General features: G+C 37.4%; 1 long non-coding RNA gene across 2 annotated transcripts; it reads left to right on the plus strand.

Annotated features, from left to right (window-relative positions):
* The first annotated feature begins 91 nt into the window (after positions 1–91).
* Positions 92–8059, plus strand: LOC123592485. Of its 2 annotated transcripts, none has more exons than XR_006709799.1 (4): positions 92–251; positions 1475–1566; positions 1993–2070; positions 6279–8059. It is a non-coding gene; the product is annotated as an uncharacterized LOC123592485 (long non-coding RNA). The 2 variants fall into 2 exon arrangements; XR_006709802.1 differs by lacking the exon at positions 92–251 and adding an exon at positions 1079–1183.
* The last annotated feature ends 18866 nt before the right edge of the window (positions 8060–26925 follow it).

Raw genomic sequence — 26925 nt, forward strand, 5'->3', positions numbered from 1 at the left:
TTTTCTGTTTTTGCGCAGCGCCCTCATTCTGCCAACCAATCGCTGAAGAGCACCACCCACCGAGCCACCGCTAACTGGCAGATCTGGCTGTCAATCATGAGCGTCACTCGGCAGCCGGGAGGGGCGGGATGGAACCCGCGTTCGGGCGGGCTGCCGGGGTGAGTGTGAGTGTGAGAGTGAGAACAGCCCGGCAGGTCCCGAGGCGCTGGCTGGGGACTCTGCCGCGGAAAGTTCCCAGTCCCCAGCCGCAGGTAATGGAGAGGGAATAGAGAGGTTCCCCTGTTTGCATCAGCAAATGCGAAAACATAATAGCAACAGCAGCGGTATCCTCTCCCAGGAGCGGGGTTTCCAATGACGCTAACATTCTTTTTCCTTTAAGGTGTTTTCCTTTACTACCGATCGTGGAAATAAATCACCGAGAAGGGGAAAAGTTGCAGAGGGGCCGCTAACTGACAGGGGTTACCTAACCAGGGGGCTCTGGCCGAGACTGCCTGTACGATTCTAAAAAAGGGATATAACATGGGTTGTGTCAAACTAAGCGGGAGGGTCTATCGGGGCTGGATGCAGCGGAGTGAGGCAGTTGGGGCGTGGGGCGGAGGTGGGTCCTGAAAAGCCGAGGAATTCACGCCGGGAGATGTGGGCTGGCAGCTACTATAGATGTGCAGACGCGCTAGACGTGCCTCTGCCCTTCTTCAGTGTATGTCCGTAACATTCTTACCAAACAGATTATCTCCCCTGGGGACCTAGTTAGGGCTACGAGCGCTTTGATCAATGACTGAGGAATTCCATTTGAGCACTACCTGCAAGCACGCCAACCTAACGCCCGACTCGCTGGCAACCGAGCGCCGCTGGGCGCTGTAAGGCGCCTCGGATATCCCTGCGCCTCGCCCTGCCAAGTGCTTCGCTGCGGCGGCGCGCACGGGCTATTTTCTGCTTTTTGTGACATTTGGAGATCCCCTTCTCCGCCCCCATTATAGACCCGGGCAGCGATTCTTGCCCAGTTTGGGGCAAGACCGCTAGGTGAAAACGGCGGGGCTGCTGAGAACACGCGCAGGGGTGGGGGTGGGTAGGCGGGCAGGGGCTGAGCACATGCGGGGCCCGAGTCTGTGCCTCTGCGGTTATCAGCGAAGGCGCTCGCACACTGACGGCGCTCGCATCCATCCTCCCCCAGCCCGGAGCACAGGTCTGTGAAAGCCCCAGCGGAGTCCCGAACCCCCCACCCGGATCTCGAAGGATGCGCTTGACGAACTCTGAGGGCCCACTGCCGTGGCGCGGGGGCAAAGCAGAGCATCCATGCATCCACTTCTTGTGAAGTTAAAATACAGCGCGAACTCTTGTTAGAGAGTGGAATGAATGTCCATTCTCCGAGAAAAAAGATTTTTTAAAGCATGTTTTTATACTAATTAATGGGCTGTACGGGGGTTGTTTATTCGCTAAAGCTGCCCCAGTTTAGTCTTCTTATGCCACAATATAGGACGGCCCCTCGCGGCTTCCTGGTAATGAATGACCCGAGGGTAACACCAACACAACCTTCGAGAAAAGGCGGACCATTTCCCCAAGCCCGAGGTACGTTTTCATCTCTTCGTGATAGGGAATTAAGCAGAGCAAGTGTCCACGGGCGTGATTGCAGACGGAGGCATGCCTCTGTGAGTCCCCAGAGTGCGTGTCTACTGCCCTGCCCCCCCATCCGCCACCACCCCCCCTCCGCCCCGGGCTCTTTCATGGAGATGGGTCGTGCCTTTGAGCGGTTGGAAGGAAAGGATGCCAGCAAAAATGGCTAATCCTTTTTCAGCTGCAGTAAATTGACTACTGGCCATAGCCAAGAGAAAACCGCTGCAGTTAAAATGATTTTAGCGTCACGTCTACTGCTGAGAATGGAATGGCAGTTTATAAAAACGACCTGTGGATCAATGAAAAGGAGATTATAGTATATCTGAATATTAATAACGGCATTGCATCTGTACTTTCCACCCTTCCCCCCTTTTTCTTTAGATCTGCAGGACTGAAATGAAATATTTTGAGCTCTTCTAGCTGACTCATCAGAATCCTGGAGCATTTTTTAAAATGACGGTAATTTTCTAATGTTTTCATTTATACATATGGAAACACTTGTGTGTGTGCGCGCGTGTGCACGCGTGTTTGCGTGTGAGAGACATGTGGCTGAATGACAATGCAGATCTGAAACTGTTTGGGGAAGAGGGTTTGTGTTTTCAAAACGTAGATGAAGTTTGGGCGGACTTGAGGCGTTCTCTGAGAGCCAAAGAGCTTCCAGAGGTGGAGATGAGAACGTGGAGAGATGGCCAGATTTGCCTGTAAATAATCACTACATCCACTGTAACACTTGAGCTGCCTTTTTTTTTTTTTTCCTTTCTTTTTTTTTTTTTTTTTTTTTTTTTTTTTTTTTTTTTTGGAGCTGTTGTGTTTGAGCCGGGAACTCTCTCGCAAACGTGGGTTACAGGCGTCTCCTAGCGGCGAAAGCAGCATAGGGCAAGCCAGAGAATTTTGCTTTGGAGCTCCCATTCCGCAGGGTTCGCCTGTTGGGGGCTCTGCAGGATTTCTTGGGTCACAGAGGCCTGTGTCCGCGCAGGCGACGCCGGCCCGGGCCCTCTAGAGGTCTCGCCTCTCGAACTTCTAGTCTCTAAGGCTCCCCTGGACCCTCAGGGTGACAGCGGGGTCTTCTGCTAGAGGGAACAGACCCGAGCCCGGCCTTGTCTTCCCTCTAGGTAGCTCCAGCCAAAGACAACTGCGAGAGCATTTTGTTCCGAACAAGATTCAGATACTGGCATTAATAGCCTTTTCCGCGTCTTTATCCTGGAACCATTAAACAGCCCCACCCCGTCACCCACAAAACAACAGCCTTTTAAAAATGCCTCTTAATTCCTTTTTCTTTTACGTGTCCTTCGGTGGACCCCAGAATTTAGTGAAGCCATGATTAAGTAAATAAGAGCCTCGGTGGTGGGGTTCACGACCTCTTTGAAGTGCGGAACATCGTGTAATAAACCGCGTCCCTCTATCCCCCTTCCCCCATTACTGGACCAGGAAGGGAGCAGTGATACCTATGGAGCGCCTCCCTACCCCTACCTCCAACACCTTCTCCAGGGGAGCCAACCGTCTGGGCTAAAACAAATTGCATCCTCAATCAGAGTGGGAAAGCAGTAATTATTATTTCGAGAGGTGTATCAAAATCAATTTTCATAAAAGTCCTGGTTGGTGTTTGAGAGTGATAATGCACATTCGTGTGTTTCATTGGCCTCTAAGTGCAGCAGAAATTGGGGGGTGCAAAGGATCCCACAAATGCTTTTTATATACATAGTTAGAAACTTTGAAACTAGGTAACAGGGTTGCTTTCTTTCTTACCCTTTTGTGGAAAAAGCGGGAGGGAAACAAGTTTGTTAACCAGCGGTTGGATAAATGAGTGTTTGCAGTGATTTAACTTGACTTGAAAGCAATTTGTTTCTAAATCCTCTTATTATTGCAGTGTGCCCAGAGCTTTGAGAGAAGATTTTTTTTTAAAGAAATGAAAGAAAAAAAATTTAAATTGTCAATAAGAAGTCTTTCAAACACCAGACCTGGCCAGGATTGAAGTAGATGGTTCCTGGCATTTGCTATTCGCAGCAAGGAGAGTGCAGAGAGCAATCACAAAGGACCTGGACTGCGTTGCATCTCTTATGGCTATGAAATAGGTTTATTTGTGGTAGTGCAACCTAACTTTAGAGGTGGAAAGTTTTGGAGCCAATGCCAGGGACGCTGATATTTTTGTTCATCTAGTTATAGAGACAATGTTGACTAAGTTTCTAGAAAAGATTGATAGCATATTGTAAGCATTTAGGTAATTCCTTAGTTACTGTGTTGTAATGCTCTCAACTCAACAGAGAACAAACTAATACATATTTTGGGGACTGGGAATACTAGATATTCCATTAAAGCATTACTTGATATTCAAAGTAGAAATGTTCTTCTCCATTTTGTTTAACCTCGTTAATATTGGTACGGCTTCACATTTCAGTGTCTTTTCAGTTATCAGTCAGGGCCAGCATTTTGTTAAACTCTAAACAGTGAATTAAAAGCACTGATGAGCTGAAGCAGCCCTCTAATGCAAAATGACAAATTGCACTTAAGCAATACATGAAGAAGAAAATGATTTATGGATTTTTACAATGGTCTGAGCAAATGAAAGCAACATGAATTATACATCCTAATGCTCACGATATCATTTTCTAATAATACTGTTTCAGTTCAGATGCTACACTCTCATCCTTTCTATAAGAGATATTGATCAATAAGAGGTCCAGGAATATTTTTAAATTAGGCAATGGTGTCCGATATGGGTTCCAGATATATATTTTTTCCCCGAGTGTGGGTGGTGAACATTGAACATACTAACATTCTGGTCAGTTCCTTCACATACTGTATCACTGAGTGATAAATAGTCTTTGGGAAACTAATGTTTTGTTCCACACCTTCTTTCAGAATGCAAATAAATAGATCTAATTTAGAATGACAATCCTTATTATGTCATGACCTCTTTCTCTGAAGATCAAAGTGTGTAATCTCATCTTACCTTTTTCTGTCATTGCTTTGGATATTGAAAAATCTGATTTCTCAAAAATGTCTCTTATCTTCTTCATCTTTGTTTCATCCTATTTTTCCAGAACATTGTTTACTTCCTTAGTGTGTTAAAGACACACCTGAATTAGTAAAAAGGTCATATGCCTTAGTTTTATTTTGGCCTTAGTAGACAAAATAGTTCTTTTGGCCATCTTAAATTACAGGAAAAAAAAAATCAATCAGATAAAATTTTATGTGATGCTTGTTTTTTGAATCTGGAAAAAAAAATCTAGTTACCTCTATGTTATGATGGGTGACTGCTCCCAGCACTTTTATTTAACCATTTGTGTCTTATGTAAGTATTTTAGTGTGTGGGTAGAATTTTAAGAGAAGATAGTATCTTTGCTGTATTACACATTTAACCTCAGGAAACTTCTAATTACCCAGAGGCCTCTACAGTCACATTGTTAGGACTAATCTTAATTGTCCAGGTAGAAAAAGAAAAAGAAGAAAAAAAATGAATCACAGCTTCTGCTTTTGATAGCATTCATATCACTCTTACTGAAAGTTTACTGAAATCAATGATATTATTAGGATTGTGAGTGAGAACTACAAGACATCACATTTAAAAAGCAAGCTGTTTTGCTAACATGAATGCCATGTGGGTTTTACTGATGGGGTCCAGAGGTAGAAATGAAGGTTTGAACATTTAGATCGGTTCAGAAGAATTTCAAAAATTAATTGCAAGCCCTGATTAAGTTTGTCTGAGTAAGAAAAAAGGTATCTAGAATTCTGTGTTTTTTCTTCACCAGTGTGTTTGCTTCTTATCTGACAGTGATACAGTCAGCATAATGCTAGTGTTTATTTGGCAAGTATAAATTGTTTTCTTAAGGGGAAACCCCTTGAGTTTATAAATACAGAATGAGATTATCCAAATTTTGATAATCCACAAGCATCCACATTGATAATCCACAAACCACAGCATTATTTTCTGAAGAGTTTGAAAATGTTATTGGAGACAGTCACCATGCAAAGAATATCAAACATAACTTGAGAATTATGTTACTAATTAGTAATTGGAATTATAATAGTAAACAGAACAAATAGATACTTCAATAAAAAAATTATCTATCTCAGTTTGACTGGCTAGTTAGTGTAATTTTTTGTGTTAGAAACTTGATTTTCATGATGCCTCATTTAAATGGGTCTGGGAACACTATACTGTAAGATTCTTTATTTTATTACAGTTTTGATTTTTTTTAAGTGAAACTGGATAATTAACTTTAAAGAGCCAATGTATTCCAAGCATTTTTACATAAGTTAGCATAACTTCCCATATCTAAAGGTATTATCATTTCAATATCATAGGTAAATATAATAAGGATGTTCAGAATTTAAGTAACTCACCAAATCAATACAAAACTCAAATCCAGACCTCTTGATGCTAATGTTGAAGCTCATTTTTCTACAACACGATGTTTCTCTAGTTCGAGTTAGATTTACTTAAAAAGTAAAAAAAAAAAAAAAAAGAACTAATTTAGAAGTGGAGTTCATTCAGATTTTGTACTGACAAGAATACAGCTTTCATCATAGTCAAATGGCTAGTACATCATTGAGTTGAGCCATGGAAATGTATTTAAGGAGGTGTTTTGTGTGTGTGCATATGCGGCGGGGGCACAGGGCATGGTCAAGAAACCGAAACTTGAATATGTTGTTTTTTTTTTTACTAGAGTGAATAGACTATAAGCAGCCATCTCTTTCTCATGCAGACCAGCCTGAAATGGAAATTGTAGGTTTTAATGATTGAAAATGGAAATTGATAGAACACACGTGCCCAAGAGAAATGCATCTCCACTTCCTCCAGTCCTGAAAGATAGGATGTTGATCAGCGGTCCCAGAAGCATTGGCTTGATTTCTCAGAGTTTGTTAAAAGCTAGGGGAAAAAAAAAAAAAAAGTGTAATCACTCTATACAGTGCAAATATCTGTGTTTATTTTGTATATATTTCTGGTCTTTAAAAGGGAAATTCTGTTTCAACTATCATTTGATACTAACTTCTTCAATGTTGCTCAGAAAAGATTGTTTTAATTTGAAATTTCAAAGTTAAACAAATTTATTTGACCATCTTGTGCCGGCAGAAAATGGAAAGAAACAACTTTAAAATGCTCTTAAATGCAGAAAGAAATAATCAAAGGAAGATGATTTGGAATCTTATATACCTACTGTAAGTAAAATATGTATTATTATTTTGATAATAAGTACTGACAGAGGAACAATATTGTGTTTCTTTTAGAAGAGTACTTGGTAATTCAGGGTATGTGTATTGGATGCCCTACAGGGTAGGTTCTATAAGTGACTCATTTCTAAAGGCACCCAACTATGGCAGACAATGATACAGTAAATTATGAAGAACATAAACTTGAGAATTAAGCCAAATTGTGCTCAAATCCCTGCTTCTCAAAATATGTGAACTTGGGCACACTACTTAACTTCTTTGAAACTCTGTCAAAGTGTGTCAAACATGCTGAACATCTGTTAAAATATGATGATATATTGACCTTGTGGAGTCATTGTGAGGCTTACCTGAAATGTTATATGTAAAATTCTTGGCCTGTAGTAGACTCTCAGTCAGTGTTAAATATTTTGATAGCCAGATGTTTTGAATGAGGTATCCTGAAATAAGATAATTATGGAGAATAATTGGCATTGATTTTCCTAGTGGTTTTATTTCCTTCATGAAACACAACCTAAAGAATTTACTTTGAGGTGCAAAAACAGTTTAACATTGCTCCTATTTTACGGAAATTATAATATAATTTTGAAGACTGGATGCAAATAATGAATGAAGAAGACTAAACTAACAAAATTTTAATTAGGCATCAAGACATAAAAATCAATAATGACCTTAATTTCATAATCATGTTTTATATTGAAACTTTTATTTACTTTTTTCCAAATAAGTTTACATTTTCTATAAGCTTTAATTTATATGATAATACTAATATGTAGATCGATTTTTAAAATCATCTTGATAAGAACATGGCTCTTTCGTTGCAAAAATATTTTTCTTCTATATTTGTCGCAATTTTAGGATTAAAGTACTCTTACTTGATAGATTTGCTTATCTTTCTTCCAGTTCCTTGATGTAAAGCCTTAATACCTTCTACTCTATCCATGCCGTTGAGTACTAAAATTCTCAAAATTAAAAACAAATTAGTGAAAATCAGTGACTGAAAATAGAATGAGTTTATTAGAATGACCAATTCTGAGTGTCAAGCCTCAATTGTATTTGACTTTCTCTTTAGCATTCTCCTCCTTGCAATTTCTCTGCCTAGTTTTGCTGTTAGTATTCTCTTCAGTAGCTTCTTATAAATTTAGAAGCAAAAGCATGCACTGGTGCTGTTATGATAGGAGCACAGCCATAGGAATACTGAAATAATAGGGAAAAAAAATGTAGGGGGAGCCTGGGTGGCTCAGTCGGTTAAACATCTGGCTTGGGCTCAGGTCATGATCTCGCGGTTGGTGAGTTTGAGCCCCGCATTGAGCTATGTGTGCTGACAGGTCAGAGCCTGGAGCCTGCTTCAGATTCTGTGTCTCCCTCTCTCTCTCTGCCCCTCCCCTGCTCACGTTCTGTCTCTGTCTCTCTCAAAAGTAAACATTAAAAAAAATTAAAAAAGGAAAAAATGTAAATCATGGGTATATTTTTTTAAGGATTCACCCTCAATGTGATAAATAAAGAATATACATTAACAGGTCTGAACGTTGAACAGTATGAAAATAAACCTGTTAAAACATATAATGACTGTAAATGTTGAGTGCATGGAGAATAAAGAAAAGACTAGAATAACACCAACTAGTTAAGCAAAAATTTCTAGAAAAGTGCAGTTTTGTTACTGTTTTAAAGACAACAGTGATATGGGTTGGTAGAAAGACCTATCTGAAGTAAGTGAGAAGGACTTGCACAATGAGGAAGTGAAGGCAGTGACAGCATAAAGCTTTTCTGACAGAGATCATCAAACAGCAAATTAATCTTTTCAATTACAGGGCAACATCCTGACTTTGGACTCAGTTTGTCCTGGCTTTGGACTCAATCTCATTGGAGATTGGCTTAAATCTCCAATGTCAGGAGGCCTGAATTTTATTTCATTAGATTTTCCCCTCCCCATCACCACGTGCAAGAACTTGACCAAATTTAAGGTCAGCAGAGAAGGGTGAGATCCTCATTCAGCATTCATACCTGAGTAATGCTTTGGGTATGATTTGGGCCAATAGCCAACTTTAGCCTTAGAATTTATGATAAAACCTAATATTATTGCTTGTTCATTAGCATATATATTTGAGGACCTTGGCCGCTGTTGCTAATCTAATGATGAAGTGCTGATTGCTGATTTTCGCCAACCATTTTTTAACCTTGCCTAGTCAGACTACATAAGTATCGAATTTACCAAGAACATATTGTCATTCTGCTGAACAGGATAAGAGAGAGTACTGTTTAAGCCCAAGGAACCTAACAAACGTTCAGCTGAATGGTCACATTTTTGATGAAATTGTTGGCTGCATAACCAGTACTTAATAAAGATGTGCTGCTAAACACATGAATGCTTGACCTTTTCACTTTCTGCTATTATTCATCTTAAAAGATATTTCTAAGATACTTCACTCAATTCCACAATATATGTTTTTAATAATCTGTATTTGAAAAAGGTCTTTTCAAGTAGATTATTGCTAAGAAACCTAATACGGAAAGCCCATGGTACGAGTGTGTTAAAAACACTTTATCTCTTACTTTCCACTAATGAAATGCATGTCTTCTCTCTCCAATTGCTATCATTATGATTTTCTTTGTTGTCTAATGTTAATCTTATTTTCTATTTACTGCATTGACTGTATGAATATGAATAGAGTAAGCAAAAAAGCCAATATTCTGGATTGTTTTATTTCTTTTATAAGGTCATGATGATAAGGTAAGAAGGAGTCCTCTGTGATTAGAATGTTAGATGTTAAGGGTAAACAGAGAGGGAGATGGGAGAACATTTGCTGCCTTAGGTAGAATCGGGAGATACTATAATTTAGAAGAGTATTTCAGGGTTAATTTAAAAAGAAATGTTGATTAACTTTGTGGACTCAAAGCAATATACTGAATTTCAAGCCAGAGGGGACACTGTCTTGCTCCTAGCTTCTCATTTCTTCAATCTCCTGAAATGGAATTATGTCACTTCAAAAAAAAAAAAAAAGGCTATTAGTTGCATATATATATATATATATATATATATATATATATATATATATGCATTTCCATATTCCCCAGCTTCTTCATTCCATATTATGACACTTATGTTATGGTTTAGATATTATGGAGTTTGGATATAATTCTGTAATTAGGCTCACAACTATTTTGCACATGCAAGATTAAGAGTAATCCTGTGAGGTTTTTCACAGGCTAATAAAGTCAGGATTAGTGGACCAGAGTGAAAGGATTTAAGTATAAAGGTAAAGTACACACGGTAGGGAAAAAAAAAAAAAGGTATAGTAGTTAAAACTATGTTTTTTGGTATAAGAAAATAAAAACATATCAGTGAAACAGGGCAGATGACACAACTTCAGGTGATGTAGAAGTTTGCTTGGTTTAAAATGGAGAAATTTCATGTCTGTTGTGAAAAGAAAGGTTTAGTTTTTCATCTTTCGTGATATACAAAGATGAATTCCCACTGGATTTGAGCATTAATTAAAAAAATATAAAACCATGGGCTAACTAGATCTATGATAGCATCTGTCAAAAAAAAAAAAAATGAGGTAAATGGAGGAAAGTGCAAATACCAGAAATTTAGTTTATTCAGGAATAGCAGAAGAATTGCACAGGGAAGGCAAAAGGTAGGAACCTTTTGCAAAGTCTGAGCGCCTGGGGAGGCTGCATTTATCTGGGAGGAGCCCAAAGAGCAGGGAGTCCAGCCAGAGTCCAAGCAGCGAGTTTATTGGCTTAAGACGGGGGATAGATTCTTCGCAGATGTTCCTTGGCTGGAAGAGAAGTTTCGGTCTTCTGTAAATAGGGGATTTACAGGGGCAGCCTTCTAGTTCTTCAGTTGTGTGTCCCTTAGAGTGCATGGGTGAGATGCTCCGTTTCAGATGCTCTGTTTCAGAGGCTCCACTGATGCTTTCGCTTGGAATCCTTTCACACGTGGAACATTTACATCACTCCAGGTTCTTGTTACAGGGCTTACCATTGTGCTGTTCAGGTCCACTCCTGAAGGCAAGTAAGAGAATTTCCCAAACAAATATGTGAGAGACAGCAGAAATTTTGCTCTTCCCACAAAGTGAGGCGCTCAAATGGTGAGCAGGAGCCCTCTCCTGAGACCTGCTCATTCACTCCTAGGAGCCCCTGTTGACTGAAACCACTGATGGTGGCAACAGATGGAGGTTCCGGAAGGGGAAATCAAGGTTGTAATTATATGGACCTCTCTTAATTGCAGTATGAGGTGTTTTTTTTTTTTTTAAGTTTGTTTGTTTGTTTATTTATCTATTTAGAAAGAGAGCTAGCATGTGCACACCCAGAGAGAGGAGGGAGAGGCTCTGTCAGCGCAGAGCCCAACCTGGGACCTCAACTCATGAACCCTGGGATCACGACCTGAGCAGAGATCAACAGTCTGCCTTTAACTGACTGAACCAAGTGCCCCTACATGGTGAGTTCCTTTTGACATTGATGTGGGAAGACGGGAATTAAGATTGTTACCCTTTCAATAATTTCCTCATTAACAGGATTTTAAAACTTCCCAATTTTTAGTGTTGATATCCCAGAAAGTCTAAGAGGCTTGTTTCAGTTAGAGTCCTGAGATAATAACCCGTTTTTCACATTCCGAGTGGAGAGTATTTCTAACCTGCATAAAGAGCTTTGACAATGTCTTCTGATTGGAAAACTAAGTTACTAGTTGTTTTATGGTTCTCAATGAAATTCACATTAATATTTGTCTAAATATTTTTTGACTTTTCAGTTATTTATGTTTTAGTATAGCATTCCTTATTTGAGTAACTATTTTTCTAGAATTAAATGTATAAAATAATATTTATCTCTGAAAGGCAAAAAAAAGAGTAAATATCAACCAAGAGCATGTGATTTATTTACCTTAAAAATCTATTGATCTTTGTCATAATTCTTTTTAATAGCACACCCAAATTAATCTGGGATGGGAAAATTCACTTACAATTTTAAAATAAATGCCCATTTAAAAAGTTCCTTTCTTCCTCACCCTTAAAATTAGTAGTTTGGATTTAGCTGGTTTTCTCATAATTTATGTAACATTTTTATGTTTAAAATAAGGGCATGCACGAGAGCATGAGATCTGATTCATAGATTGGAGAGTCTAACAAGAACAATTTATTTCTGTGCACTTAAATTTTACATATGAAGAATTTTAGGTGTAAAGGCAGCAATGTTACTGACTTTATAGTTTTATTCCAACTTTAATAATTGTGGGTAAAATGGATTAAAAAGTAAAGGTCACAGCATTTAAGAATATCTTTTTAATATGGTGCTGTTCTCTTAAATTGCTGATGATCACAGAGTCCCTGCTGATATATATTGTGTTCAGCAACATTTGCAAATTTTCTTTTTTCTTTTTTTTTTTTTTTATCTGAGAAGAATGTGTTATATTTCAGTGAATTATAGGTGGCAGTATACACAGCTAAATTCCATGTTTTATTGCAGGTAGATAGAAGATATCTCAGTTGGTTAGCAATTTCATATTTAAGCTTATTGCAATTTTAACTCCCATTCTAAACTCCCCCTTCCTCTTTGTTATTAATATAAGAACATCAAATAAACTCTCACAAATAAGAGAATGCTCTTGGAAAGTATTTTAAATCTCAGGTTTATTCTGACAGATACAAAGTATTTTTTGTAATGTTATTAAAGATACGTTACAAAGAGTGTAATAGTCACTGACCAGTTGACTTAATATTAACATCAGAATTTTAAAGCTTAAAGCCTTCTTAGAATTACATATCAAGCCAGTGACAAGAGAATTTTTTATTCTGTCTCTACCTCTTCTGTTTTAAAAGTTACAAGCAAATGTGTTTTGACTGCTAAGTTGTAAAAATTCAATACTTTCTTGATTTACTATCTTGAGGTGTGATATCTATCTTTGTGAATAAGTACAAAATTGCTATTCTTTATGCCTCATATCCACTCCAAAAGCATTATATCCATGAGTATAATAAAATTATACATGATGTAGAGAAAGATAAAACTTTAAATTGATGATCAATAGCCAGAGTGTGTCGTCTCATGGAGAATAAGAACCTTAGGTAGTAAAGTGGTCTATTGACACCATGCCTTCCAGAACTTTTCACAAGTGAATCCAGAGGTTTTAGGAAGGTTACTGAGAGACACGTGGGGTTGGAAGATGGGGCAGAGAGAGTGGAGGTGAGAGCCAAAGACGCAAGCAGGTCAAACTCTGGTGCCCTGCAATTTTCCTGTTGTTTTGTTTTACATATTGAACTTTGTAAACTAACCTCTTTCCCTTCTAAACTAAAATCATCTTATCTAATTCAAAATCCTCATGTTTAGAGCAGGTAATTGAGAATGGAGTAGATTCAGACACTTGCTAAGGGTCAAGTCAATAATTAGCAGTGTAGGGCTGACATTATGAATACTAACCACTGTACTGCTAACGAAGTAAGCGGTATTTACTTTGTATATGTGTTTTCTCCAGAGTCTTTTTTTTTTTTTTTTACGTTCATTTATTTGAGAGAGAGAGAGAGAGAGAAAGAGGGAGAGAGAATCCCAAGGAGGTCTGGATCCCAGGAATCGCAAGAACGTGACCTGAGTCCAATGCTTAAGCGACTGAGCCACCCACATGCCCCTCCAGTGTGGCTTTTTATGTCTGTTTGCCGACTTGCTTTGTTTGTCACTTTCCCCACCATAACTTGTTTATTCATTTTATTTTTTTAAATTTTTTTTTCAACGTTTATTTATTTTGGGGACAGAGAGAGACAGAGCATGAACGGGGGAGGGGCAGAGAGAGAGGGAGACACAGAATTGGAAACAGGCTCCAGGCTCTGAGCCATCAGCCCAGAGCCTGACGCGGGGCTCGAACTCACGGACCGCAAGATCGTGACCTGGCTGAAGTCGGACGCTTAACCGACTGCGCCACCCAGGCGCCCCTGTTTATTCATTTTAATGCAGCCAATTACTTTGCAAATTTTGGCCTATAAAGTAGCTTGTAACTTTCAAATAGATATGCTTGCTTGCAAATGTTCATGTTAATGCTGGGCAATTGTTTTAGGATCATTTGGTTCTCTCAAGCTGATATTTAAGCATTATTAATTCTAATAAGAAATAAGTAGACTTAGAGAAATTCAGAGAGAAACTGTTCATTTTTTTTCTCTTTCAAGGTCAGTAAGATAAGTTCTCAAAACTTGAATGTTTCTTAAGTACTTGCCAATGGATTTTATTGTTTTTTGATAAGATGTAGTTCTCTAGCATTTGGAAGTATGAATATCCTTAAGCATTTGGAGTTTAAAATAGGCATAAACCTGTAGAACCACAAGAAGACATCAGCTAAATGTATTGAGCTAAGTTCATTTGAATTTTTTTTTTCAACGTTTATTTATTTTTGGGACAGAGAGAGACAGAGCATGAACGGGGGGGGGGGGGGCAGAGAGAGAGGGAGACACAGAATCGGAAACAGGCTCCAGGCTCTGAGCCATCAGCCCAGAGCCTGACGCGGGGCTCGAACTCACGGACCGCGAGATCGTGACCTGGCTGAAGTCGGACGCTTAACCGACTGCGCCACCCAGGTGCCCCGAGCTAAGTTCATTTGAAAAATAAATTGAAGCCATGAAAATGTTGGGAGACCAACCCCAAATCTCCTGTTTGGGTCGGAGAAATGCAATGGGCCCCAGGTTGTAGCCTCTTTATTTTTAAATAATTTACTCTTGAATAGCTTTTGAATCAAATAGCATGTTAAGAATGGGCATCTTTTCACCTGAAAGAAATATGCTTGGAGCTACCATATTCCTATGGAGTATGTCTAAGAATTTTTCCATTATTATATTAGTTGAGATCTCAATCTTTCCCACTACTGATGCACATGTTTAATAAAAAGGTAAACAAACATCAATGGATATTGCAGTATGAATGCAGCTGACTTATTTTGCATGTGTGGTTAGAGCCTAGGAAAAAATCATTTATTTAGGTTGTGCTTGCATGGTCCTGTGTGATAATCTGGATTTCAAGTTTATGAACTCAAGTTTATTAAATATAGCCCCCCCCAGAACTTAATAACTTGTAATGCTTCATGTAACTTCAACTTGAAATTTAAAAAAAAAATGGGAAGAAATTTTGGTTGACTAATTCATTTATTTATTCAGGAAATACATATTCAACATCTGTGCCAAGCAAGGTGTTTAGGATACAATAGCAAACAAAACAGACAAATGTTCTTGTCTTCATTTAAGTGTGCGTAAGTACAGACAACAAATGAACGTATTAAATAAATAAGTCATCTAGCTTTTCAGAAGGTGAAAAGTGCTATGGAGAATAGGAAACGTTGAATAGGTTAAGAGGATCTTTTAATTTAAATTGAGTACCTCTGAAATTTGTGAGGGTTATGGAATTCAGAGATGAAATACAGAGGGTTATTAGTAAATGACTATGGTTGTTTTGCCATGGGAAGAGAAAACAAACACAACTTAAGCTGTTCTTTTTAAACATTTCCTTCAGGAGTTGCTTTAAAGTAGATTTCTCATTAGCCATTAAATTGAATGTTTTCCCACTAGGCAATTTGCCCCAAACACTAAATTAGTGGGAGACCCACTAAAATAACTTTGTCATTCTAATGGCAATAAGGCTTTTAAAGTAAAGGTGTAAAGGGAAGTCTGGATATAGAGTAGGTTTCCTTTTTCTTTCTTTTTTTTTTTTTTTTTTTTTTTTTTCTCTTGGCAGAAACATAAGGTAGGATTTAAGAACATGTCAGTGGAGGCAAAACTGTGGTTTAAGATGTTGAGTCCCCAGCAGGAGACATTTGAAGAATTTCTTGGTTACATTAACAAAACCCTTATCTTCCATGGGGAATAACTAAACAATAATAAAAATACAGGCAAAAAAAGAAAATGTAGTTATTGTCACTTGAGCAAGTAAGTTTCACATGAACACTGATGACAAAAAGCTTTGTCAAAGTTGACTGTTCTAAGAGTCCACCTTCACTGCCCTTTGCAAAAATACCATTCTTACACAAGCAGTGGTCTTAGAACAAGTAATGTCTTCTGTGAATGTAAAACCAGTGATTACAAAATGCTCACTCTTGTTTTATCCTCTGAAAGATTTTCTCCTGCCTAATTTTCCTAGTTTTATTTTAGAAGAATTTATTTAGAAAATAATTTAGAAAATAAATGCTTATTTATTTTCTGCTAATGTCATATATTTATTTACTCACTTGTTTAAAAATGTGCAATGAAGTCTTCTATGTTTGGGACATTGTGCTACAAGTGCATACAAAACCTTTTTCTGGTTAAAGAAATTCCTGTGAAAGGTGGTAAGGTGATATGCCTAGTCTGAGTGCCTGATTTAAGAGCCATTGGTTAGTACTTTCTAGTTCACAGCTGTATGACATATAGCTGTGAGTCAACCATTTGTGACAGGGAAGATGTGCACAGAAGTATCACTAGATTTGGAAGCAGAGAACCAGAAATCTGGGTGAATTCAGGTAAGTGCTACATATGTGATGGTGTACACAATGAAGACAAAGAGAACAAGTTAAATGTTGTTTAATAAGAATAAGAGACATTTTTAATACATTTCAAAATGATTTCAATACAGTGGCCCACATTTATAGAAAGTTAATAACAAATTACATTAATGATAATGATCCTTTATATATTTAAGAAGTTTATGAAGTCCTTGATTAGCTATTTTTTTTTAAATGTTTAATTATTTATTTTGATAGAGAGAGAGAAAGAGAGGGAGAGAGAGGAGAGAGACAATACCGAGCAGGCTCCATGCTGCCAGTGCAGAGCCCGACACAGGGCTCAAACTCATGAACCATGAGATCATGACCTGAGCTGAAAAGTCAGGCACTTAACTGACTGAACCACCAGGAGCCCCTTTGATTAGCTATTTTTCCAGTTCTTTTGTAAAGAAAATTATTTTGTGTGGATTATTTTATTTTTATAATTTGATGAATAAATTACACCATTATAGATTGCATTTAATCTATTTTTTGAAAAAGATGCTCCATAAATATTTAGCTTACTGATTTGCCATACCTGTTTTTCTGCAAGCCTATTATTTCTATAAAGACTCTCCTGTATTTTATGGAATTACAGTGCAATTAGTGAATGTATTTATAACCCTAAATGTTAAAAGAATCATGTTTAAATCATTCTTTCATTTACATACAAGGAGCTCAGTCAGTATACCATATCTTGTACGTACTAACTTGTGGATATCTTGTTTCCAACGATTTCATCATGTGAAATTGGAAATGTGCACTTTAGTTTCTATAGAATGACTGTTAAATTTCACATAATATCTTTCTGTGAGAAATGTGAGTAATTAAGAAGCATGAAGCTTCCTATTTAATTAGCCTACTTGTATCCACAGAAGAATGTTTAGTTGTAAAAAGTCAGAGGGAGCTTGCCTTTAGTTAATTGAATCAGGGGATATTTTACCTTTTTACATTTCCCCCCATTCATTTTATTTAGTTTTATTCACTCTAAATGACTCACTGAAAAATTCCAAACTGTATACTTTTGTCTCAGTAATATTTTGTTGAAGCCTATCTATGGTCAAATCTAGGGTCAATATCAATCATATTTTGTGACCAAAAAGGCATGAATATGTTTTTATGATAAAGAAGTATTCAAATATGAAAATAGAGTTCATCGATCTTTAAGAGTAAGGGATTTAATGTTTTGACATCTAATGAATAGTTCAAAATGCACTTTGATTGCTGCTTAATCTTTCTTTCGAGTGGATATTGCTAAACCACAGGTGTGGAGAACTTGGCTTACATATAGATCCTTCTATCCCCAGACAATTGTAGTATTTACGGAGATGAACTTTATCTGTTTCAGCTTAATATTTCTTTGAAAGGGCAGTCCTAATTTAGAAGCAAATGAATCTAAAGGCATCATGCTTTTAATTACTTTTTAAAAAGAACCTGATTCTTTCCCCTTTGAATACCCTAAATTAGATTAAACTTTTCGGGGAGAAACAAAGCACAGGGAGTTGTCAGTGGAGAAGTGTTTTGAAGCCAAATATAAGTTACCACTCCTTTTACGGAATGAAGGAAACTAAGGAAAACAGCAGCTGCCACTTCAGCTCAGTAACTCCAGTAGCTCGGAGTGAAACCATTTGGAGACTGCTGAGTAGAAATAGTTTAAAGGTCTATTGTAAAAAACAATAATTTTATGCATTAATTAGACTTGTCAGAAACTGCTTTGATTTTGCAAAAGTGAATAACCTTTTATTCCCTGGTTATAGTGGAGTCCTTAAGCTCATTTGATTTCCTGTGCCCCACTCGATTTCACTTTAAGGTTTCACTTTTGCAAATGCATTATACCAGGCCAATCTCATTAATGTTTTCATTTCCCTCTCGCTTTAATAAAAAAGCAAAGAATAACTTTTCTTAAAATGAACATAAGACGGGGTGGGGGGGTGTAAATTGCAGAATTGAAGGCAGGAGTAATAGAATGAGTAACATTTTGTTTGCGTGTTTCCTACCTCAACCTCAGACAGATGATGAAGACTGCTTCCTTTTTTCTTAGGAGTGATTTTTTTATGTTGCACCATATTGGATTTTTATGGAGATTGTTTTCAGTTTTGCTACTTTTTAGTTGAGGTTGATTCAAAGGCAGAATTTATGCCAGCATTTGGGATTTTGCTGTCTAGCATCTATCATATGTTAATTCACACTCGATTACTGTAGAATTTCTGAAAATTTCAGTGTAGTATTGGACTTTTTTGATACAGTGGAAAAGAGTACGCTAAACAAATAAATAGCGTAAAAAATTACATAGGAAAAGTATACATACTTGGAGATCAAGCAGTTTTCAAAGTTTTAAATATAGCTGAAATTTTTCAAAGCGTTATTTTTCAATCATTTTGACATGACAGTTTCAACTTGCTTATTAATTATAGTATTGATGTTCCTAAGAAACATTGCCTTGTTTTAGGTTTTAACATATTTCAAGTTACAGTTTCTTAAAAATAACTAATTTTTAATTTAAGTTTTTTAATGTTTCTTTTTTTCTTTATTTTGAGAGAGAGAGAAAGAGAAAGAGAGAGGGAAGTGAGCGGGGGAGGGGAAGAGAGGGAGACTGAGAATTCCAAGCAGCCTCTGTGCTGTCAGCACAGAACCCGAAGTGGGGCTTGATCCCGGGAACCATGAGATCATGACCTGAGTCAAAATCAAGATTTGTATACAATTTAACTAAATAGTTCAGTGTATAAAATACAGAGATCTTCTGCTCCCACCCTCCCCGTCTCCCCATCCAAAGTACCCAGTCACTGAAGGCAAGTATTTGAACGTTAAAAGCTTTTTTTTTTTTTTTTTTGATAGTTTTAGTTACATATCTAAACATCTCATTGGTATTTAGATTTCTCGACCTCTCAATTTTAGGCTGCTTCTAGCTATTAATGTCCCAGAGTAGAAGCTCTTTTAACAATCTGGGTGTACATATCAAAACACGCTCCTACTGCTTCCGTTATCCCACTAGGGTCTTATTATAATTTTTGGTTAAAACATTACTTGGTGTTTACATTATTACAAGTATGTAAATGTTTTTATATCTGAGTTAAATGCCATACACTAGGAAAATAATTGCTTTCTTCTGCAACTGTTTTTTTTTTCCTGGAGTTGATGATAAATTATGTCTTTAATTTGTATGTACCTATCATTCCAAATTCTCCAGATACACTATGAAATTCTCTCAGTACGTACACATAATCTTCTAGATTTTTTTTTTTTCACTGCCAGCTTCTTATTTTATTCTGCAGCTTCTGAGCTGTAGGTCAGTGATACCGCTATCAATCCAGGACTTCCTTCACCATCATCCCAATATTTCCTGTGTGTAGCTCTTGTGTTCGGTTTATTTTTATTCTCTTTCCGGGTTATCCCTTAATTTTAGGTGAATATGTCCTCCAGAAACATATGAGAAAGGGATCTTGGGAGTTAACATTTTTGAGAGCCTACAATTCTAAAAAGCATTATGGAACACTGTATTTGATTGAAAATATAATTCTAGTTTAAAAATGTATATTTTTCCAAATGTTGAAGATTCCATTTCTTCCCCCTTCCAGAGTTGCTCTTGAAAAATCTTACTGACATTCTGACTCTAAATCTAGCTCTTTGTGATGGGACCTATTGTGCTTATTTATGTCTCCAGAAGATTTTGGGATTTTCTCTTTATCTTTGGTATTCTGACATTTTAAGATGATACAACCTGTGCGTTGCTCCACACAAAATACGACATTTCATTGGGCTCAGGACTCACTAGACCATTTTGCATTGTAAAATGTGTGTGTGTGTGTGTGTGTGCTTAAAAATATATATATATTTATATATGTTCATACACACACATATATATATATATATATATATATATATATATATATATATACATATATTTGTACACACACATACAATCTTTCAGTTTGGGGAAATATTTTGATAGTATTTCTTAAATTTATTTTCTTCTATTTTGTTGTTCTCCTGTAATGCCCCCGATTTCGAATCCGAGAGACCACCAAGGAGCCAATACGGATGCAAACGCACGAGGGTTTATTTGCAAGCTCGAGCTTGGGCTCAAGTATACCCGACACAGCGGATCAGGGACTTGGACCCCTAGGTTAAGAGGCGTAGCGGTTTTATAGAGGCCAGTGGCCAATGAGATTGTAACACACACAGAAAGTTGCATAGTCATGCCAGTCCACACGCAGGTGGCCTATTGAATTACAATTTACCCTATAGTAACTGTCTGAACTAGCCTATCACTCTGGTCAGAATTGGTGCGCAAGTTTGGCGGGCAAAAGGCTGGGTTTACATTCTTTGGCGGTCAGGGGTTCCGCATTCCTATATGAACCGGTTTCCTGTAAGGGTGTGCTCAGCGGCTTGACTAGGGTGGGGGAGTGTCTTAAGCAATAAGCAGGTCATGTGGGGGTTATACATGAGATGGTGTGTGTAGCACAAAATGGAGTTAGTCTTGCTCTGCTTGTCCAGGGGTAGGGGATTTTTGTTAAATTCCTTGGGCGCCACACTCCTTTTTCTTGAAACTTAATTAAATCAGTGCCTTGATTTTATTACATTTTCCTATTATCCATGTCTTTGTGATTTTTTTCCTGCTGTCTAAACTTTTTTTCAATTTGGTCTTCCAAGTCTTCACCTGGGTATTTTCATTTCTGTTATCATATATTTAATTTATAAGAGGTGTTTTACTCTGAATGTACCTTTTTAATATCTGAAAAAAATATTTTCTTTTGAATTTTTTTCAATGTTTTATTTGTTTGAGAATGAGCAGGGGACATGCAGAGGAGGAGGGGACAGGGGATCTGAAGTGGGCTCTGCACTGAGAGCACAGGACCCGATTTGGGGCTGGAACTCACAAACTGAGATCACGACCTGAGCTGAAGTCAGACGCTCGACTGACTGAGCCACCCAGGCACCCCTCTTTTGAATTATCCTTCACCTTTATTTATTCTCTTTCTTCTCTGATCCTATTTTCTGTTTATTGAATTTGTTCACTGTTTTTCATTTACAGTATTCTTTTTCGTGTGATGGCCATTGACCATCCATTCAGTTTTAAAAACAGAACTAAAATGTTGCTTTAAATGATCAGAATAAAAGAGTTCATTACATGCTCAGCGTACAAGGGTCAGTTTGAGAATGGTACCGGTCCCTTGCAGTAGGGAGAGCCATTTAATCAGGGATTTTTAAATATCAATGTCGAGGGATCATTTATCCTCAACTAATCTGCATAAAACAGAATCTTCTAATCTCTTCCAGATAAATATAAAATGGGCTGGGGAATGCAACTTTTGACTATGCGGACTTTCATGTTAAACCTTTTGGTTTCTGGGGGGTACCTCACCTTCACCTCTGTCACCTTTGTCTGGTGACCCAGAGATAAAAGCCTTTTTCTTTTTAGGTTTATTTATTTTGAGAAAAAGAGAGAGAAAGGGAGTACAAGCAGGGAAGGGGCAGAGAGAGGGAGAGACAGAATCCCAAGCAGGCTCTGCACTGTCAATGCAGAGCCAGACGCAGGGCTCAAACTCAGCGAACCGTGAGATCATCACCTGAGCCCAGATCAAGAACCAGACACCAACTGAGCCACCCAAGCACCCCAATAAAGTATTTTTTGTTTACCATCTCCATAAAGTTAATGCGTGTTAAGAAGAGGTAGGGGTATTTTTAGGACTGGTGGGAAGGTTAGAAAGATCTGAGAAGTGATCTAGTCCATCTTTTGACAAATCTCCCTGTTTTCAGTTTTATCCTATATGCTTTACTACTGGTAAACTCAATTCCTGAATAATTCAGTGGCCTTTTGAGATGGGACATGACTTTCTTCCTATGAGGGCACTTCGGCATTGGCTTTCTTTGCTGTCCTATGTCAGTTATCATGTATCCATCTTCTTCACCTTTGCCAAAAGAATTTCCTGACGTTTCTCATCTGCTGTTTCTTCTCTTTCTTTTATGTATATGTATTTTTTTTTATTCATTTACTTGTCACTTTATTTTTTTATTTATTTTTAAATGTTTATTTATTTATTTTGAGAGGGAGGAAGGGAGAGAGAGAATCTCAAGCCGGCTCCACGCTGTCAGCACAGAGCCAACACGGAGCTCAATTCCAACAACTGTGAGATCACGACCTGAGCCGAAATCAAGAGTCAGACTCTTAACCCACTGAGCTACCTAGGCGTCCCTTTTTACTTGTCACTTTAATAGTTTTAAGAGGCAACAGAGGAAAAACCATGTTCAGCCGGAAGTCACATAATATAACTTCAATTTGTAAAACTGGCAGTTCAGAACTTTTATTATTTTATTTTAGTGAATTTACACTAATGACTGGTTACATTAGATGAGTGGCAAAATGTTCTCGTGAAAAATTATTACCCGCTGACTACAGTATTCACATCTGATCTTTTCTCCGCTAGAATAAAGATGATTTAAAAATACATATATTTATATACTGATTGAATTCCTTCATCAGTAAAAGTCCATCACTGATCATACCAGAGCGTTCAATTGATTTTCTGTAGTACTCGCTTTTTTAAATGTTAAAAATGTATGGATGAGATGTCCTATCGTAGTATTGGTATCTGTGTTTAGCCTGTTGATAGAATAATTGCCACTGTTGTTGTAAAATGCAATGTTGTTGCATTTTAGGCCTTGTTAATGCTTATAAAAATATTCATATTATTGGCCGATATCATAAAATGTCCTACTAAATGTATAGAATTCAGTAAGCATACTGACATGTCACATTAAATTTCTGTAATTGAGGTAGAGATAAGAACATACTATTGAAATAGGGGCAAGCTCAAAAATGAGATGACGTCAAGTCAATTCAAGGTGGTATCATTGACTATTCTGTATTACAAATAAGAGGAAGCTTCTTAGGAAATGTAGGTTTTGAATAAGGGGGCAGATACTGGTACGATTAATTGAGGCATGATGTATACAGGAAAGAAGTTTGAGGGAGACAGATGTTTTGGTTTCAGATGGATTAGCCTTGAGGATCTTTTGAAAAGTTAAATAATCTGTAATGTAGGATGGGAACTCATCAGAAAGGTCTGGTGTAAATATATAGAATTGATCCAGTTAGCTAAGCTACAGCAAACAGGAATATGCCCACATCACAGGTGCGTAAACAAGATAGAGAATTATTCCACTCTTGTGGAAGAAGGATAGTGAAAGGCAACTAGGGCTAAGGTGAGCACTAAAAATTCATCGAGACTTATTTCAGATCTCTATTCTGCCATTTGAAAGTGTGGCACTCCTTCTACTCCAAAGTCTCTGGTGTAAATGCTTCATCACAGTGGTGTCTCCAGTAGCAAAATGTAAGAAGGCAGAGCTCCTCCCTTTAAAGAGACTTAGCCAGACTTTCACCCCATTCTGCTTATATCTCTTTTATGAGAATTTAGTCATATCTCACCAAACTACCAGGAAGCCCTGAATATTATATTTTATTCTGTATGGTAACATGGAATGCTAAAAAAAAATTGGTGTTTTATATTTAAATAGAAATAAGGGAATGGTAAATGGAGTATGCATGTCGCAGTCCTGTATTAAGTCACTGGCATATAGATTGCATTTTGAAATGTGGATATGTATGAATCACAGCGTGTATATTAAAAACCTTATTTTGAAGTCAGATTTCTGTGGATTGAGCAACGAATGGCAGATGAGGAACTAAAGAGAAACAGACAAATCCTTCAAAAGGCTTGGATGAAAGACGAGGGAGAGAGGACAGTAATCCAAACATTTAGGATTTGTGGAGAATGAAGTGAACTCAGAATGAGGTGAATCAAGAATGCAGGGTGTGATAAGGCTGATGACCAATTAATACGTATTAAGTGATGCTGTGTATTGGTGCTGTATTGAGTGCTTTTATATGCACCAACTCCTTGTATCTATCATCCCCATTTTATAAGCAAATAAACTTAGGCCCGAAAGATTAAATGACTTAAATTGAGACCCAGAGTTGCTAAATACTAGTGCTAAGAATTTTTACACCTAAGGGACCCTTTGTCCACTCATAATTACAATCTACCTATTTCTTCTTACTTAAACGGGATGTCTCCTCTTAACGACCATCCAACTTAATTACCTTTGTTTTTAGTTAGGAAGTTAAAGAGCTCAGCATGGATAATCTTAGTCAGAAAGGACTATGCATGAGCAAGCTTTTGGTGGAAAAAGCCTTCCTAATGATGACAAATTTCAAAAACAATTTTACCAGGAACCTAGGTTAGGTGCCAAAGGTACATGTTCTAGTTGTGTTTCCAAAGCAGAAACTGATCATCGCATTTTAAATTAAATTAATGCTCAATCCTCTTTGAACTATAAATACTGCCTTAAAAGAGGGAATTAGTATTTGTGTTTTACATTTCATTATTTTTTTTATTTTTGTTTGATCTCTCATCATTTAAACTTTTCACTCCAGCACAATTTAATAACTATGATAATGTTATAATTACAGTTAATTTTGTTTATGTGAAAATGATACCATGGATGTCTATGTAGTCGGTGACAACATTTTCAGATGATTTTATTCTTTAGAACCATGCTTTACACTAGAGGTTCAAATAAGTGCACAGAATAGGAAAAGGGTGTGCTTTCTCCTTGGAGAAGGGCCGATAGTTTATTTCCTAAAAAGTTTTCATTTAAGTGGACTTTTCAAAGTTGCTGAAGAATGTGATTCTTTGAATACATTATGTCTGTTTCTCTGGTATCATTTCTTATTGACTAACAGTGAAAGACGGATGTACACTAGGAGAATGTATTTAAACCCAATTATAAGTAATTTAATAGAGAGCAGAGCTGTGTTACTAGAAAAGCTCCTTTACTTCATGTGGTTAAGCCTCTGCTGGGACCAGTTGCTAGGTGTTTCTGAAATGAGACTAAGGCAAGCTAATTTAATTTTACAGTATTATTAAAACTAGTCAATTCATTCATCTCTCATATGATGGCGTTTTCTGAAGAAAAGTCCATTATTTGTGGTGCATTGTGAAGAGAGGATATAAATGTGTATAATTATCTGGGCCCTTAACATGTACCAGTGTACTGAGGTCTTTTTAATGCTTTTGTTTTCCCTTTATTGCAACCTTTTCAGATGGATAAAACTGAGGTTAAAGAAACATTATGAATCTTTCAAGGGTTGTAAATGATTGACTCAGAATTGTCACCAAGGCCAATTCCATAACCCGAAATGGAAAGGACTCAGTGTACAATATTCCTATAGCATTCGTTTATCAGATTCTTCAGAATGCTGTAACAAATTGTCACCCACTTAGTGGCTTAAAATGACAGAAATTTGTTCTCTCAAAGGTGTGGAGGCCAGAAGTCCAAAATCAAGGTGTTGGCTTCCCACAAAGACTCTAGGGATGAATTCTACTTTGCCTTTTCCAGCTTCTGTGGGCTCACGGTTTTCTTTGGCCTACACCCATGTAACTCCAGTTTCCTCCTCCGTTTTTTCATGGCTGCCTTCCTTGTATCTCTGTGTCTCCTCTTTTCTGTGTCTTGCAAGGAAATTTGTTATTGGATTTAGGACCCACCTTAATCCAGGATGATCTCTAGGGATTCTGATCTTAATTCCATTTGCAAAAACCCTTATTCCAAGTATGGTCACATTCTGAAGTTCCAGGTAGACCTACCTTTTTAGGAGATTATTTTTCAACCCAGTACAATGGACATGGCCACAATTTTAAAAACATTTAAAAATTGTAAGACAGGGGTGCCTGGGTGGCTCGTTGGTGAAGCGTCAGACTTCAGCTCAGGTCATGTTCTCACAGTTCGTGGGTTCGAGCCCTGCATCGGGCTCTGTGCTGACAGCTCAGAGCCTGGAGCCTGCTTCGAATTCTATGTCTCCCTCTCTCTCTGTCCCTCCCCCACTCACACTCTGTCTCTCGCTCTCAAAAAATAAATAAAACATTAAAAACAATTTTTAACATTGTAAAACATAGCAAAAGGACAGAAAAAAATATAATGCATCATATACAATATAATTAATAATAATAAAGTGATCACCTGAGTAGCCACCACCCACATTAAGACATAGAACTTTCCCAGCAATCTGAAAATATACTGTTTCCTTTAATGATTATCTCCCCATCTTTGTTCATTAGAACTGTTTTGATTTTATGGCAATAATTTCCTTACTTTTTAAAAAAAATGTTTGCTATTCATGTAGCAAAATAATAGTTTTATACATGTTTGAATTTTATATAAATGAAACATGACTACATATTTTATTTTGTGTTCTGCTCTTCAAAAATTTTTTTAAATGTTTATTTATTATTGAGAGACAGAGGGAGCCAGAGCATGAGCAGGGGAGGGGCAGAGAGAGAGGGAGACAGAATCTGAGACAGGCTCCAGGCTCTGAGCTGTTAGCACAGAGCCTGACGCTGGGCTCAAACTCACAAACCACGAGATCATGATGTGTGCCGAAGTCGGACACTTAACCAACTGAGCCACCCAGGTGCCCCAAGTGTTCTGCTCTTTTAAAATAATACTGCATTTATAGGAATCATACATATCATTGAGGGTGGCTATAGTTAATTTATTTTCTTTACAACTTATACATTTTATTTTTGTTGCATATGTTTGTTAAATTCTCTTTTTTTGGGCTATCACAAACACTATTGTTATGAACATTTTTATTATATTTA

Source organism: Leopardus geoffroyi, chromosome B1 (assembly GCF_018350155.1).
Source record: "Leopardus geoffroyi isolate Oge1 chromosome B1, O.geoffroyi_Oge1_pat1.0, whole genome shotgun sequence".
NCBI classification, from domain to species: domain Eukaryota; kingdom Metazoa; phylum Chordata; class Mammalia; order Carnivora; family Felidae; genus Leopardus; species Leopardus geoffroyi.